This window comes from Vicugna pacos, chromosome 26 (assembly GCF_048564905.1).
Source record: "Vicugna pacos chromosome 26, VicPac4, whole genome shotgun sequence".
Classification (NCBI taxonomy): Eukaryota; Metazoa; Chordata; class Mammalia; order Artiodactyla; family Camelidae; genus Vicugna; species Vicugna pacos.
The window spans coordinates 6,874,125-6,891,219 of record NC_133012.1 but is presented as its reverse complement, the minus strand read 5'-3'; the positions used below and the strand labels follow the sequence as shown (position 1 = coordinate 6,891,219).

General features: G+C 38.9%; 1 protein-coding gene across 1 annotated transcript in view; it reads left to right on the top strand.

The window, feature by feature from the left end:
- The window catches only part of KCNU1 (potassium calcium-activated channel subfamily U member 1), a 223,339-nt gene that overhangs the window by 38,511 nt on the left and 167,733 nt on the right, over positions 1-17,095 (top strand). The window lies entirely within an intron of this gene.

Genomic DNA, 17,095 nt, shown 5'->3' with positions numbered 1-17,095 from the left:
ACTGGAGGCATGTCAAGTGTAAGGTGCCTATTAAACATCAAAAAATATGTGTTAGGTAGCCAGGAGGAAAGAAGCATTTAGAATTGGAAGTAGAGTTCATGGCCAGAGATGTAACTTTGCACATCAGTAAGAGGATGGCATTTAAAGCTCTGAGACCAGATAAGTCATCAAAGGAATGGTGTAGAAAAAAGAAAGAAGTATGTCGAGGAGAAAAGAACTCATCAAACTGAGAAAGAAGCCCCCAGAGTTTTTATGATCACAGTATTAACTGTGCAATCACAGTCTTTCTGTTTTAAGAACGTGTTTGTCATTCCTGGTAGATGATCCTAATGCCAGTCACTCCTGGCTGATTCATTCACTCAATACAGATTCTTAAGCACCTACTGTATGCAATGCTTTTTATTCCTCCACCAAAGCATTCCTCCACCAAAGCACAAAGTGCATGTTCTCTAAGACCATTGGACCAAGATGAGATAATGAACACAGGCAAATATTCATTCTTATCACAGTTGAATCTTTCAATGGCTCAATCTTTGTGCTAGCTTAGTGTACAGTAGTTAGTGTGTTGGGTGGGGAGGGGGAAGAAAGACCACATTTTGGAAAGTGAAGCACAAAGCCCAGATAGTAGGATATGGAAGAAGGCACAGATGAGTTAATGAAGATTAGTCTAGAAAAACCAAGCTCCTGCCTCTCCATTCCTTCAGCAATGTGTGGTGGCAGGTTGATTTTCTTTAGATTCCAGGAACATTCATTCAATAAATTACTTCTATTCATTACTGTAATTATAAATTCATGACTGTAATTTTAAAGTCATCTTTTTTTTCCAGCCTCCGTTCCAGTGACATCTGAGTGCTATTGATTGCAAATGTCAAATTAAATTTCTAGGCATATTTTCCTTGGGTTGGGATCAATACATAACTTGAAGAGGTCCTTTGATAGGACACTGAAAGTTATTCCTCACCCATGTGACATTTTGGCTGTTTTTCCCCCTGAATATTTCAGCTAGGTATTGGCAGCTTACACTTCCTGGATGTTTATAGGGAAATATGGTCTTTCTTTGTAAAGTTGAACTTCCAAATTAACAACAACAACAACAAAAAGATACAGGATCTTGAATCATATGCATATTAATTTAACTTCGAGTAAACCCAATACATGAAAATCCAAATTTACAAAAGCTGATTAAGGTACCCTGACTGTGTTAATTATTTATTGATTTTTTTAACAACAGTATTCTTAGTTTTTCAATTTTCTTCCTTCAGTCATTTAAAAATGCTTTATTTACAGGTTTTTAAGGTCTCAGATTTTACATATAGAAGTCTTCCCAACAAATCATAAAGTTTAAGGAATTACAAAAGATGTATTTGCTTAAAACATTACTTTCATATTTTAATCACTTATTCATCCATTCATTTACTCATTGAATCATTTTGCTGTAAATTGGTACAGCCACTATGGAAAACAGTGTGTAGTTGCCTCAGAAAATTAAATATAGAACTACTGTATGTTTCAGCAATCCCACTTCTGGGTATTTATCCAAAGAAAATAAAATCACTATTCTGAAGAGATGTCTGCACCCCCATGTTCTCTTCAGTATTATTCACGATAGCCAATATACGGAAAGAATCCATTGTTAAATTAATGGGTAAATGTATCTCGCAATTAATATTTTTCAGCCTTTAAAAGGAAGGCAATTCTGCCATTTGTGACAACATGGATCAACCTGGAGGGCATTACACTTAGTGAAATAAGCAAGACACAGAGAGACAAATACTGCATGATCTCACTTATATGCTGAATTTTAAAAAGCCAAAGTCACAGTGATGGAGAGTAGAATAGTGATTATCAGAGGCTGGGGTGTAACAGAAAAAGGAAAAAAGAAAGTAGAACAGTTGCTAGTAGGGACTGGGAAGAGGGGCAGTTATCAGGAGTTCTGGGTACCGAATTCAGTTTTGCACGACAAAAGGAGTTCTGGAGATGGATGGTGGTGATGGTTGCACAACAATGTGAATGTACTTCATGCCACTAAACTGTACGCCTAAAAATGGTTAAGATAGTGAGTTTTATGTTATGCATATTTTACCACGATAAAAAAATCATAATGTATTTATTTACTAAATATTCTGGAGCAACTAGACTTGGAGTTGTCCAGGCACGGGAGTTGGGTCTATAGGAGAGGGAACCTCCCCACAACCCTACCAGTAGTGGTAGGGCCAGAAAGAGACAATAGAAGACAGTACTGTCTGTGGTGGGCGTTCACATTGTCTGCTGATCGGTATCGAGTGTAAACCTGTCATCCACTTGCTCTATGAAATCCCCAAGGAAGTCAGCATATCTTACTCAGTTGTTTGAGTGAATTTCTATGGGGAAGATGAAAGAGGTGGCAAGTTCTTGGTCCAAAGTTGGCATGGACTAGAAACAGACAGCCTTCAAATACACAGGAGCTGGAACAGGGGAGATGGCTCTCACTTTGGTGGTCCTCTCTTAAAATACTTCTCACCCTAGAAGGTAAGTCTCTGCAGACTTAGAGCTTTATCTCCAAATCTGTTCTGCTCCTTAATGGTAAGGTGTGCTATTTGATTTATAATTCCAGGTGCCCAGAGTCTGGCCCCTTACCCTAGAAAGAGACAGAATAGTGTAACACAAAGAAAACATATCTGGATTCAAAAGAGGTCAAGGGTTTATCCTAGCTGACTACACACCAGGTGTAGGGTCTTAAGCCCTAAACATATGAATGCTTTTAAACCTTATTTTCATCACCTATAAAATAGGGATTAAAATAATTTTTCCCTTGGAGAGTGAGAATTAAATAAGAAACCTCTAAACCCCATAAAAATGTTGACTGTATGTTCATTCAAAAATATTTATGGAGCATCTAGCACTAGTCTTGTCCCAGAGATACAACAGTTAATAATAAAGTCAAAAATCCTTATGCTTATGTTTTTTTTTCATATCTTTGTGTATGTGTTTGTGGAGATAAATAAGCAGAATGTAGTCTACAGTATGTCAGATGTGTAAGTGCGGCGGAGAAAAATAAAACCAAGAATGCAGAGGGAGAGTGCAGGGTGGAGGGAGGGACAGGAGCTGCCGTCTAAAAGCAAAAAGGCAGGGCTCTCCAAGAGAGGATGGTTGGGACAAGAATCCACCAGGAAAAGGGAGCAACAAGAGCAAAATCCTAATGGGGAGAACTTGCCAGGCATATTTGAAACAAAGCAGTGTTTGGAGCAGAGGAAGTGAAGGATAATGCAGGTGGAGACACGTATAACAGAAGCAACATGGAACCCCATCTTGCAGGGCTTGTGGTCAGTTTCCAGACCTTCAACCCTAACTCTGAGAGGAGCAGACATGGGAGCAGGGGAATTACATGATGGGACGTGTGGATTAATTCACTTTTCCTCATCTTGCTGGTTAAAGAAATGAATCTCAGAGAAGTTAAGAAATACCCAAAGATTATGTGTTTAGTTCTACCCAGAGCTGAAATTAAAAAGCAAGCAAACAAACAAACAAACAAAAAAACAAAACAAAACCCAAAAAAGCAAAACTTGCCCTCATTGAGAAGAAATGAACAAGGTGAGATGTGTTCATTGTGTGTGTGAGTTTCAGTCAGGCAGGAAGTAGGTCTAACAATGCTTCTGCAACCAAGACCCATCAGACTGACGCGTATGCTGACATCGTGTGGGAGCTCGTCTATGAGAATTACACTCTGGTGAGAAGAAAACAGCCAGAAGGGGTTGGCTCTGCCCTCATCCAGCTCAGTCACACTATCACATACCTCTCAAACTGGCAATCTAGCCACTAACAGCATCTTACTTTCCCGGGCAATTCTGTATTATGGAAACGGCAAGCTATTTCTTGGTACTTAAGACTTAGTTTCAAATACTGGTAACTATAGTTTCTAACACCCTGCAAGGAAGGCATTTCCAAAGCAGCTATCAAAAATACATATTCATTTAGTTATTGAGAAAGTAAAAGCCATCCCTTCCTTCTACCTGTGGGGAACATCATTTTTCCAACTGCAATTTGTTCATAAAGGAGCAATATTTGTGCCAAGAACTCAAGTGTAACAAATGTCCTTCTTGATGGGAAGTGTCCACACTAATTTGGAGCTGTAAAATAAGAATTTTGAATCCACCTACCTGTGATTTGGCATTTGCAACGTCTACATAATTTAACTCCTGTTGAGCTGCATGAAAGGACTCGGTGGCCAGCCCTACACGGTAAAATACCAGGCTGATGTGCTGAAATTTCCACTGTACCTTTCAAAGGTGCTGATTTCTAGAGTGTGCTGTTAGGCATCCTGTCATCCTTCTTTCCTTGAAATGTCACCCTTGTTCTGTCAAAGGCTCCTGTCTGCATGTCTGACTAGCTTTGCAAAAGCCTGGCAGAAAATTGTCAGGAAAAGCTAAAAAGGGAGACGCCTTTTGTCTCTATGTGAAGATGGTGGTTTTTGGACAACGTGGATCAGCCGAACAAATGCTAGGAGAGTTCACGAGCTCTTTGAAAAGGCATGAAGATAATGCCAGAGGGTTGAACAGTCCCCAGTCCTACTGCCTTCACGTAATTCTCTTAACACTACGTCTCTCAAACGACTCCAGATAAGCTCTCTGGAACTTTCCATGACTCTGACAATTTGATGTCTCCTCAAGGGTTCAAGACTTCCTAATACTAAAACTTCTCCACAAATATTCAGACAAAATAAGGAAGGGACCCCCCCACAAGTGAGGTAGATTTCCAGAACGAATAGACTCCAACATTTAACAGAGAAAATGGTCATCTGGAATGTATTTGACAACCTTCAATGAGAATGATTTCAGTTGGCAGATCCAAGAGTTAGGATGGAAAAATCAAAAGACCCTTTGTGTTCTCAGTGCCTGTGTTCTCATTTACTAGTTCTGATCCTCTGAGCAGTCCCGTAGGCTCCCAGTCTTCAGAGGGTCTCGGCAGCACAAAATTGCAGTCATGGGAGCAAGTGACCCAGAGCACTGACCTAGTTGTTCTTGGTTTCTGATGCCTGCAACCTCCCTGCTGAGTGGCTGCACGTTCCATGTAGAGCAGAGCAGAGAAACTCAACTCACAGTAGAAACAGTGTTTCTGCACATTAATAAGAAAATGACGCTTTAAGAAGAAATAATAGGAGGTTGGAAGTCACCAGTCCCTTCTAAAAGTAAAAAGCTGAACAGATTTAAAAAAATCAGCAACTCTTCCTGGATCCACAGAGAGAGGAAAACACAGGGCAAACCACTGCCCCCAAGATTGGAGAGCTAGACGGGCAAATACAGGGTGTCCTGACTTACCAGAAGGGAGTCCCCAGCAGAAACCAACACAGGAACCAGTGCCAGGGTAGGAAAACCTGAGCTTTAACTGATGAACTGCTGGAGGCTCAGTGTAGACCACTTTGAGAATGAAAAACTCTAGGGGGATCCAGTAATTGGGAGGACTCTGACCACGTTGTGAGATTGACCTCCAGGATCTTGATCAGATGCTCATGGTAAATATCAGAGAAAAATCCACACGTGCTTCTGGCAGGGGGAGGGAAACAACCAAGAACAGACGGGCAATGTAGTAGAGAGGTGGAAATCCTAAGAAAAACCTTGTTAGATGTCTTTTTGCTTCTCAGGGCCATGGAATCCAAACAAGAAATGAACAAACTTTGAGCAATGTTCTTTCCCGAATGTGGCAGAATATAGTTCTCCACTGCACAGAAGAATATTGATATTCACTCATTTATTCAACACATATTATGGAGCATTTGCAAGGTGCTCAGCCTTGTGTTTAGAAGAGGGAGACACAAGGAGAAATATGTCCCTGCTCAGGAAGAGCTCACAGTGTAAGAAGGGCTATTGTAGTGCAGCATATATATTAAAAACCAGTTGATGTCAGAATGTCATGGTTCCAGGGTCAGGAGTGATATTGGGATCAACTTCAGAGGGAGGGTGATATTTGAGCAAGATTTTTTTATCAAGTAGGTTTTACCAATAAGGGAAGTTTGCCTTCCGTCTGTGAGTCTGGAGGTAGCAGCATCTCTGTGCTGGAGAAGGAGAGAGAAAGACGGCGGTCCTGGGGGAAAGAGAAAGAGAGAACATGAAAAGATAACTGAGCTTCCATTGCGACGCTAGAGCCCACGATAGAAGAAGAGAAACACTTGTGGAACTGAAAGCAGTGTCTTTATTTCTACATACCAGCAAGACTATTTGAATTCAAGAGTGTGGCGTGATTTTCCAGATAGTCAGAAGTAATTTTTGGCCTCAACCTTCACCCAGCTTCTCTGAGACCTCTGAAAAAACTCAGGAACAATATGCAAATGTGGCATTTCCGATTAAGTATAAAGAGCGCTGTCATGGCTCTCCAGGCATGGGACGCCCATCAGAATCTATCCATTAAACAGGTATTGCTCTGCTGCATATAACTGAAGAGGAGTCATTTTCTTCGTATCCTCCATCCTCACCATTAAGCACATAATGAGAGAGAGCGAGGCGCGTAGAATTTTCTCTCTCTGCGTCGCCAATGCTTCAATACATAAGTAGAACAAAACAGTTGAGTCAATTTAAATACGTAGTTTTCCTTTCTACCTGTCTAAGGAAAGTGATTGTTTCTGGAAACTGACATCAGCTCTGACAAACACAAAATAACAGCTTGCCTGTCCTATTACGTATGAATCCAAGTGTAATCCCCTGGGTTAGTCTGGAAAGCTAAGTCAAATATTACAAGGGACCTTTAGATTGGGAACAGAGTCAGAAATGAGTACAACACAAACATATTAAGGGGAGGCAATTAAATGCAAACAAACACTCTTGCAGTTTTCTCCTAAGGAAATATAATTAGATTGCCAAGTAGATTGCTTTTGGATTATTTGGATTAAGTGTTGCATTCTTGAAAGCTTAGTGACTTCCTGGCATTTCATTACCTTGGAAACCACGAGCTTCCACTGTTACAAGCTCTGTGTTCTCCCGTATGCCTTGGGCATTTCTTCTACATTTTTCTAAGACTGAGAATCACAGCATTTGAAAATAGGATGACAATAAGAAGAGCAAGTGTAATAGGGAAGAACAAATCTGATTCCATATTACATCTGCTTCTTTAGCTCAAACCCTCTACTCTGTTTTCTGGGCACAGTCATGCTGGTTCTGCACCTTTTGTAAAAGAATGTTGCCTGTTGCCTGAAATATCCAGGAGAGCCCATTCTCAAGGCTCTGACCTTTAAGGGTGTAACACTTTTCCTTTCATATATAGAGAAAAAGTTGTAGAACAGAGTCACATTGTGTTGCTGGAGGTTTACAGGAACATCATGACCTGACCCACGTGGACAGCTCCAAGAACAAAGGATTCCAACACCAAGAAGCTTGCAACAGCCAACCACACCTCCTCCCCTTTCTAGTATAAAAGGAATCTGAATTCTGACTTGAGTAAGATGGTTCTCCAGGACATTAGTCCACTATCTTCTCCATCTGCTGGCTTTCCAAACAAAGTCGCTATTCCTGGCCCCAACACCTCATCTCCTGATTTATTGGCCTGTTGTGCGGTGAACAGAATGAATTTGGACTCAGTAACACAAGGATTAAGGTCGAAGAGTTCTGGCTGACTGGGAAAACTTGGGCAAGTAGCGTCATTATTGCAACCTCAAAATACACTTGGTGAGCCCCGCAGACCAGACAGCATGGACAGTCGCTCTTGCTCATAAAGTGACTTTGAGGATTTAATGAGCAGAACGACCAAACTAAACAGCCCCTGCAATAGTTAACTCAAGACCTTTCTTTTGCTCTCGTTTTAGCCTACTTTCCAGACCTTGGAAAATAACCTTTATTTACCATGGTTTTAGCTTCACACTGAGCTGAAAGTCACCTCCCAGGAGGACACACTCCCGAGCTTTCAGCTGTGTCTTATTAATAAAGTTTTCCGTTTACTGAAAGAAATGGAAAGAAAGAAAATCAGGCATCTAAATAAGAAACCATGTTGCATCCACAGTCAGAGATGAAAAGGAGAAGGACAGGGAGATGCCAGTGGCAGAGATTTATTAGAAAAGCAAAAAATGAGTGGCCATTGACTTCCGGGCTGAACTAGCCAGATCCACCAGAGAGTTGGAGCCTCAATTACAACACAGACTTGATGGAGTCAGTATTCACCTGTCAGGTACGGGGGCACACAGCTATCAACTGGGTTCAGACGTCCGGACTTAACTGCTCTGACTTCAGCTAGAAGTGTGTTTTGTTTTGTTTTGTTTTTGTTTTTGTTTTAATTCAGAGACTTCCCCGACTGATTTTTATAGCTGGCATACCCTGGGAGAGAAAGCATTCTGTCTTCTTAGCAAGGATGGTCCTTAGCAAATTATGACATGGGGAAGTTGAAATTGCATGTCTATCCTCTTCTCTCATATGCTGGCCACCGGGCACGGATATCCATCACTCTTTTTTTAAGGGCCCGGGTTAGCCTGTCCAACCCAGACTGAACTGAGATTTGAACTGATTGGCTCACATCCTGAATGTCCAACACCAGCTTCCTCTTTTGCATCCTGTTTCTCCAGGCCTGTGTTCACTAAGTGAACTTAATTAATTGGTCGAATGGAATCACCGTTATCGCTTTTAATGTGAATATGTAAACCCTGGTAGCATATTGGCACTTTAATTACATGCTTTCTGGAAACTTACCTTAATCTCAACATGGGGTTTTCGGAACTGTGGCAAAAGAATCAGCCTAATGAGGGAGATATTTGGTGTAAGAGAGTGTTGTTTTGTTGCCCACCTCTGACCAGCAGGATGCAGTGTTGGGAGCCGCCTGAGGATGGTTTAGAATCGTACCATCAAGAGGACAGCCTCAGGTAGAACTTATACAGGGGGAAGCAAATGTTGACTGTAAATAAACAGATAGTAAATATTTTAGGCTTTGCAGGCTGTCCATGCTCTGTTGTGACTACCCAACTCTGCCCTTGTAGCAGGAGAGTCATAGACAGCACACAATAAATGGAAGTGGCTGTGTTCCAAAAGCACATTTTTTTTTTACAAAAATAAGCAGTGGTCCAGATTTGACCCACAGTCCATAGTTTGCGTATCTCTGTTCTGTACTAATGAAAGTAAGACACCAGTTACCCAGCTGCCCCTGGTGAGAGTCACCATCCAGACACTCGGGAGAAAATAATAAATTTATTCCTTTTGAAACAAGAGACTCCTTGCCTGTGTATGTGTGTATGTTTAAGTGTGTGCATATATATATATATATATATATATATATATATATATATATATATTCAAATATGTGCACATTTATACACATAAGCATATTTACATATATGTAACTGATTAAACTTTATTCTCAAAACTTTTTATATTATCATCTTTTCATCTATGATGGATTTGTGCTTTCAATTTAGCTAAACCAGAACTGTGTTTCTCAGAATCCTCATCTTTGTATATTTCTGGGTTAGTGTGGGTCACAAGTAACATTTTGCATGAGATTTGGAAGAGGCAGGCTTGGAGAAACAACCAATTTTCCACACTCTCCAGGCTGGGGCAGGACCCCAGGAGCCAGTGCAGTCCAGGCATGATGCTCCTGATCTGCAGGCTCCCCTTGTTTCTGGGAGGCAGCAGCTGAGCCCTCAGCTACACCAGTCCCTGCCAGGCCTCCTCCTCCAATTTTTCCAACTCCTGGCCAGGTTTGTGTGCAGCTCTGCGGAGAAGGACATCAGCTCCTTCTGCAGAAGTTCACTTACATCAGGGAAGTTGGGGGCTGGGAGGCGGTGAGAGGCGGATGGCAGGTTCCACTTTGTCCTCATAGGCTGCTGCTCACCTTGTGAGTTCCTGTTCATCCTGCTCTCTGCATTTCCCATGATCTCTCCTTCCCAACTCTCAGCCCCGTGGACTTCAGGCCCAGCTGCAGATATAAAAATAACTGGCCTTTCATGGACTCTGTAACCAGCTCCCACAATTGCATAAGGTTAGACTCTTACAATCAGTCCCTTTCTCTGTATCAGTCATAGTGATTCTGTTTTTCTCATCAAACCCTAACTGATGTATCATCCCAACCTAAGAAATTTCCCATTCAGAGAAATGAAATCCAAAAATTAATAATGGAAAGTACTGTATTTTTAAATATCATAGTAAAAGTGATGCTCATTTCTATTCGTGAAGGTCACACTATCCCGTTCCACCCTGAGATTCTGTAGATGCTGGATTCTATAATGATGTTGACCTGTTTATTCACATATGGCATGGACTCTGATTTCATTTTCTTCTCTTCTGAGACCAGTGATACACATTAGTGAGGAGGCTGATGGGAGCTCAGTGTAGCATCCTCTTGCCCCCAAAGTAGGCAAAGCCATCTGGCCCTTAGAGGAATTGAACCCACATCATTGACCTCAATTAGCACCAGATTTAACCAACTGCAGAAATAAAAGGTGCAATTAATCCAATTGTCCTCTCTCTGGTTATTCCCAATTGCAATATTCTATTCATATTGACCTTCTAAAACCCAGTAGTTCACGCTCTTGAGCAAGAAACATTCAAGGCATGATATCACAGTAACATCACTATTACAGCTTGAAGTATTGCAGGAAGTCATATTTCCACCTGTCTCATCATAGCCCTCTCCCTCAAACCCACACCACATTAGATAAAGGAAAGGATTTCTCAAAGAAATGACGTCACACACCTATTTAGTGAATGGAAACTCATGTCCACTACCTCTCATTCCAGCCCATCTTCCCCTGCTCTGTGCTCCGGGTTGGTTCCTTGGAAAGAGAAAGCTTACTTTCAGTTACATTTTGTTCATGTTCAATGACTTAATTTGGGGGGTTCAAATATAATTTTCAATATAAAATGTATTCATCTCATTCATTTGAGGCAATGGACCAGTTGCATTCTTTTCTTTCTGATGTTCTTAATTTCAACTTTGATAAGATGTAAAGACAGAGGGAACTGTCTTGTTTTAAGTAATGATCCTTTCAACTACCTAATGGCTTCTGCTGGTTATAGCAGTCTGTCTCCTAGACTCAGGGCATTGGCTCTAGATGACTTTCAACAAGTCTCCCACACACATGCATCTTGATGGATCAGCTCATTTGTGTGTGTTTCTACTCTCCTATAGACCAGCTCAGATAAGAACTAAATCTTAATGGATAAAGGTCACAGGAAAAAGATTGTTTGCTGTTTCTAAAGTTTCTTTTCCCATTTAGCTCATGTAATGTTATACGTCTCTATTAAAACCAGCAATGCTTTTAGTTGAAAACCTTCGTGAGATCCATTTATAGATGTAGACAAATGGGTGCCGGTTGGAAGAGTGTGTGGAATGATGTGGTGATGTGTCAACTGCTGGGATTTTATAAATGGGTTTTTCAAAGTATGGTAGGCTGAGAATGGCCCCCAAAGTTACTGGGTTCTAATTCCTGAAACCCATAAATGTTACCTTATTGGAAGGAAGAGTCTTTGCAACTGTAACTAAATTAAGAATCTTGAAATTGGTTGATCACCCTGGATTAGCTGTGTGGACCCTAAATGCAGTTACAAGTGTCCCTATAAGAAAGAGACCGAGGAAGATTAGACACACAGAAGAGATGGGGTTGTGAAGTTGGAGACAGAGATTGGAGTGATGCAAGTACAACCAAATTCAATACCTTGTAATGGCCTAAAATGAGAAAGAATATGAAAAAGAATAAATGTGTGTGTGTGTATATATATATATATACACACACACACACATATACATACATATATATAAGTGAATCACTATGCTGTACACCAGAGATTAACACAACATTGTAAGTCAACTATTCTTCAATTAAGAAAGAAAGAAACAAAGAAAGAAAGAAAAGAAAGAAAAAGAAAAAGAAAAAGAAAAAGAAAAAGAAAAAGAAATGCTGGCAGCTACTAGAAACTAGACAAGGTATAGAGTAGATTCTCCTCAACTCTTCAAAGCGTCCTCAGCCCTGCCAAAACCCTGATTCTGGTCCAGAAATGATGATTTCTGGTCTCCAGAACTGTGAGACAGTAAATCTCTGGGGTTTTTTATATAGTTTTATTAAAGTTAGTCAGTTTACAATGTTGTATCAATTTCTGATATACCGCATAATGCTTCAATCATACATGAACACACATATATTTGTTTTCATATTCTTTTCCACCATAAGTTACTGCAAGATATTGAATATAGTTCCCTGTGCTATTCAGTATGAACTTGTTGTTTATCTGTATTATATATAGTAATTAGTATCTGCAAATTTTGAACTCCCAATTTATCACATCCCATTCCTTCCCCCCACTGGTAACAATAAGTTTGTTTTCTATGTCTGTGAGTCTGTTTCTCTTTTGTAAGTAAATTCATTTGTCTTTTTTTTTTAAGATTCCACATATAAGTGACATCATATGGTATTTTTCTTTCTCTTTCCAGCTTATTTCACTTAGAATGACAATCTCCAGGTCCATCCATGTTGCTGCAAATGGCATTATCTTATGCTTATTTATGACTGAATAGTATTCCATTGTATAAATATACCATAACTTCTTTATCCACGCTGTTATTTTAAGCTACTAAGTTTGTGGTGATTTGTCACAGCAGCCTCAGGAAATTAATACTCAAAGTTTGGCATATGTTTGTAATTTCCTATAGGATTGATTGCCCTAAGTGGATGGGCAGCTCCTCCCAATCTAGAACAGTAAAGTCCCAACTGAGGGGATCCTGTCTGGCTCCCATTACCATGTACCTTAAATCCCAACAAAGACATTTTTGATGTGAGTTTCTTGATCAGGTACTCAAGATAGAGGCTCTCAAATCTCCCTGGCTCCAAGGTCTTTGCCCAGTAAAACCCTTCAGTACCAGCCATTATTTAGAGGATGTGATAGTGATAATGAATTTCTGGCATAAAGAAGGTGGAGTAAGATGTTTTTGCCCTCTCTTCTCAGGGCTGGTCCCCAAGCCAAAAGGATAAAAATAGAAACTCCATATTTTGCTATACATGAATTAATCCCCACGTATTAAGAATGTCAGGAAGCATCCCATGAACATGTGGAAAGAGGTCTAGGTACTGGTGACTGCAGAAGTCAGAAAAGGCTTGCAGAGCTCAGATTTCCAAAGTAAGTGGCATATATTAACAAGAAAACTCAACGATCCCATTCTGGGAAAAAAATAATAAGCTTAAAAGTAGGAGCTTCAGTCTTTCATTTTTATTTCATTTCCCCACCGGGGCTAGTGAGGAAGGTGGACTACACAAAACAAGCCAGGTTTACAGCAGGCTGTTTGCTGGTAAGCCAGAGTGGAGACAATAAAATATGAATTTGGAGCAATACTGCAGCTGTGAGTCTCTGTTGGATGGGAGAAGAAAGGTAAACATTTCACAGAGAAAACGCTGCCATCAAGGACTTCTCTTGAACTAAAGGACAATTGCTGCTGTTCCAGAATAGAGGCCAAATTCCTCTAAAACTGAAATAATTAAGCTAGGAAGAACACAGCTCATTCAAACATAAAATAAGTAAGAAATTGATTCCAACACACAATAATCCAAGCAATATCATTTAGTGAAATGCTGTTTTAAAAGAAACGAAAATAAATTAAAAATATAAAACATGATGGAGTAGAAACTAAATTTTTTAAAGGGTCAAAAATAGGAAAAAGATAAATATCAGATGACAAAAAACTCAGAAGGGTTTCCATGGAGTAGAAGAAAATCATTAAAACTAACAACCATTAAATTAAAAAAGTGATGAAAAAATGATCTTTTAAAAACACCTACTGAAAGCAGAAATGCCATCGTTTAGAGAAATTTTAGGTTAACGGACATTGGGAGAAGAAAAGTGAGCTGGGGGAGCTAAGGAAAGAAGTGGGAAACAAGATAAAACTGTCATGGAAATGAAGGTCTCTTTGGAAGCTGGAGAGGAGACGTGTTAAAATGCAAAGAACATTTCCATTTGGACAGAATTGAGCCACGTGAGCAAACTGAAATGAGAAGTACTGAAAAGGATCAGAGAAAAAAAATAGGCAAGATGAAGGCTATATAGCATGCAATCAGATCAGTGTCCTGAAAGAACACAAATGTATAGTGGATCAGAAAAAAAGATTCAAAGTTATAATTGTAGAAAAAATTCCAGATACTACAACAATAATGTATTGAGCACCTTCTGTACAGCAGGAAGTTCTATACACAAACGACATGACAGGGTCGAAGACAGATGGCACCCCACCCACTACCAAGCTACCTTCATAAAGGAGACTGGACCAAAGATGCTCAAGAGAGGGCTTATTGTGTTAAAGAGAAGAAGATACAGGATAAGTCACACCAAGACATGTGCTAATAAAGTTACTGATTTCAAAGCCAAATAAAGTATATATTGAGTAAGCAGGCAAAAAGATTAAGTTACCTAGAAGAGGAAACACAATTGTATGGACCTAAACACAAAGCCATCAAATGAAGCAACACCTGCCAACTCCTGGAAGAAATAAAATTTTAACTGAGAAATGTATGCCCAGCCAAAGACAAAAAACATATTCTAATAAACAAGGATGAGGGACCTATAAATGCACCCTTACTGAGAAATCCTTTGAGGACATTGACATCAGTCAATGAAAAGATGCAGAGATTTTGATGAAAGGATTGGTGATGAGCGCTGAACAGGCATAGCCAAGATAGCCATGGGAGCAGCAACTAAAGAACAGAATGTAAAGGTTACACAGTAAATATGTGAGAAATATTAAATAATGAACAGAACTTGGAAAGTAAGTGGTAAGAAATGAAAGAGATTTTAAATATAGCAAACAAAATACATAAGTTAAAGTTGATAAATCAAGTAATGGATGTAAAGTTGTATTTAAAGACACAAATTTAATCATTAATAAAACTGAGAAAAAATAGCATAAGAGCTTAAATCAGGTGGTGAAAGATGGAAAGGGAAGAGTGATACAGGTGGAAGTCTTCGGGTTTCATATTCACTTACAGTGGTGTACCAACGCTGTAAAAAGAGTAGCCGGATGTCCTGAACGTTTACATTAAGAGAACTAAAACAACAAAAAGTTAACTTTCCAAATTACCTTAGGGAACACACACACACACCCCTCAAGCAAATCTGAACCATATTGTTTAAAAAATACATTAAAGGCGTCATAAAATAAAAGATGACACAACTTATACAAAATAAGGCCAAATCTGTACTCTAGTAACATTAACAAATGGGTCACCCAATTAAAAGCTTAAAAGTGGCGGATTTGATGGCAAAACAACATCTAACTTATGCTGTGTACAACAAACATATCTCAGAGAAGGTACCTCCAAACATCCAAAAAATATAAAAGGACAAGCAATAGCATGCCAGGGAAATGCAGTAAAATTAAGACAACTTATTAGTTCAAATACAAGTTATTAGAAAATTCCTAAATTCTGAATTCCTTTGTTCCTAAATAATTCCTAATTCCTTTACACCTTTGGCTTAGGAATAAAAGCAATAAATGAAACAAATAATCAGTTTTATTGTCTAAGCTTATTCTAAAATTTTTATAGAAAAAAAAAGTAAAGATTGGGAGAAAATATTTGCAAACTGTGATTCTGACAAAGAACAACCAGTCTAATCAGAAGATGGACAAAAGCCATGAAGAGATATTTCACCGAAGAAGGTACACAGATGGCAGATAAGCACATGAAAAGATGTTCAGCATCATTAACCATGTAAATAAGTGTAAATTAAAATAATATTAAATGTAAATGCAAAGTAATAAAAATTGAAACCACAGTGAGGTAACACTACACACTTACAAGAATGGCTGAAATAAAAAATACTGATAATATACCAAATACTGGTAAGATTCATAGCAGCTGAATCCCTCACACACTACTATATGTAAAATAATATAATCACTCTGGAAACCAGTTTAGCAGTTTCTTAAAAATTCTAAACATGCAAGTATCCTAAGACTCCATACTTCTAGGTACTTCCTACAGAGAAAAGAAGATATATTCACTTAAAAACCTGGCCAGGCAGAACCAACAAGAGGAATCGCGCCCCAAAGTGGCCTGGCCCAGGAAGCCTCTTTGCCCTGGGGGGCAAATAATTCACCTGACAGGTTGTCTTTAAGCAAATTCCTGGAAACAATTTGAATGCTTATATGTATAGAGACTGGTTTAAAATGGACTACTGTACAGTGCTTTAGAATGACTGACATAGTTTCATATGTCCTAATGTTATACTCCAAAATATTTTAAGTATTAAATATTGAGAATAGAAGGTTAAAGTAATTTATGTATTATGCTACATGTGTTAAATGACACAAAATATATACATCATATATTTGTATATTATACAGATATGTTATAAGTATACATACATATACATGCTTACTTATACATATGTAGAAGTGCATTTAAAAAAAATAGGAAGAAAGAATACAATATTTTAAATGAATCTCTCTATTTTTACAACAGTTTAGGTTGAATTTTCTTTTACTTTTAACTGAACACATTCTAATGATAACACTCTGTGGACTGAATACTTTAGGGCAGTTAAGGAACCACACTGCTGTCTATTTCTCCATATCCAGAGATACTGCACGTATTTGTTCCTAGATTAACAGCATAATCTAAGGAACAGAAGTGCCTGAATTTACCTTAATCCCATTAAATGGACTCTAGAGCTTGGTTTTGACCAATAACATCAAATCCATTTCCTCTCCTAAATATAAGACCAAGAGATTGTTTCACAAATTTTGTTTTAATATCTCTTCTTGAAGCTTAGGAAACTATTAAAAAAAGAACTATCTCTAAATTGTACCAGATTTTTAAAATAAACTATAAAGCTTTGCATCCTTACATCAATGTGTGGCCAGCATACGATTAGAATTTTTACGTGGGAAGAAACTTTATCCAACTTACTGTCCCCTGTTTTTTATAGTAGAGAGGTAAAATGACTTGCCCAGATAATAAACTAGTGTGAGAAAGATCAAAACTCCTAAATTCAAGTTTAATATACTTTCCATTATACCGTACGGCCAAATATCTAATAAAAAAGTGCAAACGTGCCTTCCAAAGAGAAGTGCGGATTCCAAGTCCGTGAAATGTTGATACATTTCAATCACTCTCGCAAGTGGTCCAGACAACAATTTGTGTGCAGAATCTCCACTCTGACCTGTAAAA